The sequence below is a fragment of the Schistocerca serialis genome, unplaced genomic scaffold (genome assembly GCF_023864345.2).
Source record: "Schistocerca serialis cubense isolate TAMUIC-IGC-003099 unplaced genomic scaffold, iqSchSeri2.2 HiC_scaffold_183, whole genome shotgun sequence".
Lineage (NCBI taxonomy): Eukaryota > Metazoa > Arthropoda > Insecta > Orthoptera > Acrididae > Schistocerca > Schistocerca serialis.
The window spans coordinates 40001-45000 of NW_026047744.1; the positions used below are offsets into that span (position 1 = coordinate 40001).

The following is a 5000-nucleotide window of genomic DNA, read 5'->3' on the forward strand; positions in this document are numbered from 1 at the left end:
ACTCTGTTTGCATGTATTAGCTCTAGAATTACCACAGTTATCCAAGTAACGTGGGTACGATCTAAGGAACCATAACTGATTTAATGAGCCATTCGCGGTTTCACCTTAATGCGGCTTGTACTGAGACATGCATGGCTTAATCTTTGAGACAAGCATATGACTACTGGCAGGATCAACCAGGGAGCTGCGTCAACTAGAGCTGAGCAGCCGGCCGCCCGGGAGTGTGTCCCGGGGGCCCGCGCGAACACGCAAGCGTCCGCTCAATTATTCTGCAAACAGGAGGAGGCTGAGCTCCCCTGCACAACACACCTCGAAACCCTCTCAGGTCCCGGCGGCGCGCAGCGCCGTCCTAAGTACTTGGTCGGGTTCGAGAGAGAGGCGCAATCGCCCGGAGTTAGGCGAGTAGACGCTTTAGGTGCGACCACCCGTGCTCCCAACTGAGCTTGCCGCTGCCGACAGAGGCCCGGGAGCGTGCTGTCGTGGCATTGCCGGCGGGAGACAACACGCGCCACCTACGGTGACCGGCAGCTCCAACGCCAGCGCCACAGAAGGACAAAAGCCCCACTTGGGTGCCGAAGCGAACTCTCCCAGCACAGCGCACGCGCCAACACGTCCGCACAGCTGCGATACAAACCACCTGCGAGAACCGCTGGGGCGACCGAGCAGCAGACGGCGTCGCGGCGCCGAGCGCCGGGCGGCGGCGCATCCTCAGCGCACACAGTCCTCAATCGGACCAGCACACTGCAGATGGCCACCGCGCTTCGCACCGGGCCCGCGAGGACCTACTTTGGCCGCAAGGCGCCGCGAGCAGGGGGCGCCGGCGCGCAGCTGCGCCGCCTGCCGCGTCCGTCGGCCGGCGCGCCTGCCACTGGCCGCCCCCACCAGCCGGCTGTAGCGCGTGCGCCCACGCACCGCGCTGCCAGCACGCCGGGCGGCCCCCCCTCACCGGCCGGGGACGGTCCCACCCAGCCACCGCCGCGTATCGCCTCACACCCAGATCCCCTTTCGCGTTCGTGGGCATGGTGGGTCCCCTTTCACGTTCGTGGGCATGGTGGGTATCCCTGAAACAACCGGTTAATAGCTCGACCGATCGTCGCCAACACTGATTCACCTCTAGCGAGAACAACCGCACCACAACGGGTTACCTGTTGTTCATTTGCGTAACGTCACCAGCAAACGTAGACGTCCATCGCCATTTGCAACGAGTATTGCATGCCTGTGTCAGGTGTCACAACACACTACGTCTGCCCACATAGACGCAACAACATGTGCACGCCTCGAGAACACGTGGAAGGTAGCCCCCGTACGTATGCGGTGTCCATTGCGCGAACGACTGTCAGCCGGCCTCTGCAGGATGTCGCAGATGTGGAACGCGGTGCAACATGCTATCACGGTGTGTGAGAAGAGACGACTACGTCCGAATACACGCTCCACTACATCAACAGACTGCTCATGCTGATCGCCATCCAGGGCGTCCGTTCCTCCCACACGTCTGAATGGCGTACCACACTGCAATCCAGCTCTTATAGGGAGACGACACGTAGCTGCGTGCACAATATTTGGACTGTATGGTCTGCCGTTGCTAGGCGCAGTCGTCGTACGGTCACACATGTGCCACGATGTATCATTCAGTACATACGGACCAATGTGCAGTACAGTTTGTGGGTTTTGCGTACATCGGCGGACAGGTGACAGGCCGTACCACAACGTAGGCTGAGTACGTCGGCATGCGAAGGGCATTGAACATGCAAACTTCTCAACGACCAGCTTGCGAAGGCAGGGGGGAAGGGGGGGGGGCATGTACGTCCTGCTGCTATCCACATTACAGTGTATAGCAGGAGCATGTGGAAAGTCAGCAACACCTGCAAGGTGTTTAACATGACGCGATACACAGGGGACCGGGCAGTGCGAATAGCGAACTATATTGCGAGGGTTGCGGTTAGGCAACACTACACTAATTTAACGAGTTGCATAACAATTACAGAGCAGGTTCAGCGACAACGTGCGTCAGGTTAAGGCGCAATATAGGTTAGGTTGAGGCACAATATAGGTTAGGTTAAGGCACAACATGGGTTACGTTAAGGCACAAATTGGGTTACGTTAAGGCACAACATGGGTTACGTTAAGGCACAACATGGGTTACGTTAAGGCACAAATTAGGTTACGTTAAGGCACAAATTAGGTTACGTTAAGGCACAAATTAGGTTACGTTAAGGCACAAATTAGGTTACGTTAAGGCACAAATTAGGTTACGTTAAGGCACAAATTAGGTTACGTTAAGGCACAAATTAGGTTACGTTAAGGCACAAATTAGGTTACGTTAAGGCACAAATTAGGTTACGTTAAGGCACAAATTAGGTTACGTTAAGGCACAAATTAGGTTACGTTAAGGCACAAATTAGGTTACGTTAAGGCACAAATTAGGTTACGTTAAGGCACAAATTAGGTTACGTTAAGGCACAAATTAGGTTACGTTAAGGCACAAATTAGGTTACGTTAAGGCACAAATTAGGTTACGTTAAGGCACAAATTAGGTTACGTTAAGGCACAAATTAGGTTACGTTAAGGCACAAATTAGGTTACGTTAAGGTACAATATGGGTTAGGTTAAGGTACAATATGGGTTAGGTTAAGGTACAATATGGGTTAGGTTAAGGTACAATATGGGTTAGGTTAAGGTACAATATGGGTTAGGTTAAGGCACAACGTAGGTTAGGTTAAGGCACAACATAGGTTAGGTTAAGGCACAACATAGGTTAGGTTAAGGCACAACATAGGTTAGGTTAAGGCACAACATAGGTTAGGTTAAGGCACAACATAGGTTAGGTTAAGGCACAACATAGGTTAGGTTAAGGCACAACGTAGGTTAGGTTAAGGCACAACGTAGGTTAGGTTAAGGCACAACGTAGGTTAGGTTAAGGCACAACGTAGGTTAGGTTAAGGCACAACGTAGGTTAGGTTAAGGCACAACGTAGGTTAGGTTAAGGCACAACGTAGGTTAGGTTAAGGCACAACGTAGGTTAGGTTAAGGCACAACGTAGGTTAGGTTAAGGCACAACGTAGGTTAGGTTAAGGCACAACGTAGGTTAGGTTAAGGCACAACGTAGGTTAGGTTAAGGCACAACGTAGGTTAGGTTAAGGCACAACGTAGGTTAGGTTAAGGCACAACGTAGGTTAGGTTAAGGCACAACGTAGGTTAGGTTAAGGCACAACGTAGGTTAGGTTAAGGCACAACGTAGGTTAGGTTAAGGCACAACGTAGGTTAGGTTAAGGCACAACGTAGGTTAGGTTAAGGCACAACGTAGGTTAGGTTAAGGCACAACGTAGGTTAGGTTAAGGCACAACGTAGGTTAGGTTAAGGCACAACGTAGGTTAGGTTAAGGCACAACGTAGGTTAGGTTAAGGCACAACGTAGGTTAGGTTAAGGCACAACGTAGGTTAGGTTAAGGCACAACGTAGGTTAGGTTAAGGCACAACGTAGGTTAGGTTAAGGCACAACGTAGGTTAGGTTAAGGCACAACGTAGGTTAGGTTAAGGCACAACGTAGGTTAGGTTAAGGCACAACGTAGGTTAGGTTAAGGCACAACGTAGGTTAGGTTAAGGCACAACGTAGGTTAGGTTAAGGCACAACATAGGTTAGGTTAAGGCACAACATAGGTTAGGTTAAGGCACAACATAGGTTAGGTTAAGGCACAACATAGGTTAGGTTAAGGCACAACATAGGTTAGGTTAAGGCACAACATAGGTTAGGTTAAGGCACAACATAGGTTAGGTTAAGGCACAACATAGGTTAGGTTAAGGCACAACATAGGTTAGGTTAAGGCACAACATAGGTTAGGTTAAGGCACAACGTAGGTTAGGTTAAGGCACAACGTAGGTTAGGTTAAGGCACAACGTAGGTTAGGTTAAGGCACAACGTAGGTTAGGTTAAGGCACAACGTAGGTTAGGTTAAGGCACAACGTAGGTTAGGTTAAGGTACAACGTAGGTTAGGTTAAGGTACAACGTAGGTTAGGTTAAGGTACAACGTAGGTTAGGTTAAGGTACAACGTAGGTTAGGTTAAGGTACAACGTAGGTTAGGTTAAGGTACAACGTAGGTTAGGTTAAGGTACAACGTAGGTTAGGTTAAGGTACAACGTAGGTTAGGTGAAGGCGCAATGTAGGTTAGGTTAAGGTACGATATACCTTAGGTTAAGGTACAATATCGCTTAGGTTAAGGTACAATATAGCTTAGGTTAAGGTACACGTTGTAGGGAAAGGTGTATTTTGGGGGGGGAGGGGGCGGCAGGTTCGTTGATAGTGATTATCGTAAGTGCATGCCTGCGGGATCATCCGATTTGTCACGTCAGGATGCACTTGTGGCTCATGACAGGCGGCGCTCCGATTCCAAGGTTGTGGCAGATCTGTGTCTTTCATTCCTGCCATTGTTTGTGTACTGTGACAGGAGGCAGTATTGTGATGTTGGGTGCACCCCTGTGTAGGACATGTGTGGGTGTTCGTGGCTTAGCTGAGCAATGGCGGATGTCGGAAGGGTGGGATATTCTGTTTTCTGGGTGGACCTCCCGGTCTGGTTATGATAGTGTGGATTGTGTAATGTGGCGGAGAGGATGCACCGGATGTTCTTCCATGCTGGTGGTTAGATATTGTGTGTGTGCCTGTTAGAGGCAGAGAGTAGTGTGTGATAGTGTCTGGCTGACGTGTGGTTCTCATTGTGTGCAGAGTCTTTCAGCATGTATAGGGACGGTTGTATATATTATCTGTATTCTGATGGCTCTGCATCTATTACTAATCAGTGCCGTGTATACGGTTACTCTGGTTCCAGTCGAAACTGTTCTATCTCTGTACATTAGTGACACTGCGGCTCCACTATGTTGCCGCCCCTGTCGGCCGTTTCCCCCAGTGTGTGGCTAATGATTATCAGCAATCAGTCTATTAGTCAATACCGGTAGTGTGACGACGTGAAATGTCCGGGATGGGGGAAGCTACACGCTTCCCGTGGGT

The 5000-nt window shown here is 50.2% G+C and overlaps 1 non-coding gene across 1 annotated transcript in view; it reads right to left on the reverse strand.

Moving 5' to 3' along the window:
• Positions 1–183, reverse strand: part of LOC126443763 (small subunit ribosomal RNA) — a 1907-nt gene extending 1724 nt beyond the window's left edge. The window contains exon 1 of the ribosomal RNA XR_007582162.1: positions 1–183. This exon is cut by the window's left edge and continues 1724 nt beyond it. This is a non-coding gene — a ribosomal RNA (small subunit ribosomal RNA).
• Positions 184–5000: the final 4817 nt, after the last annotated feature.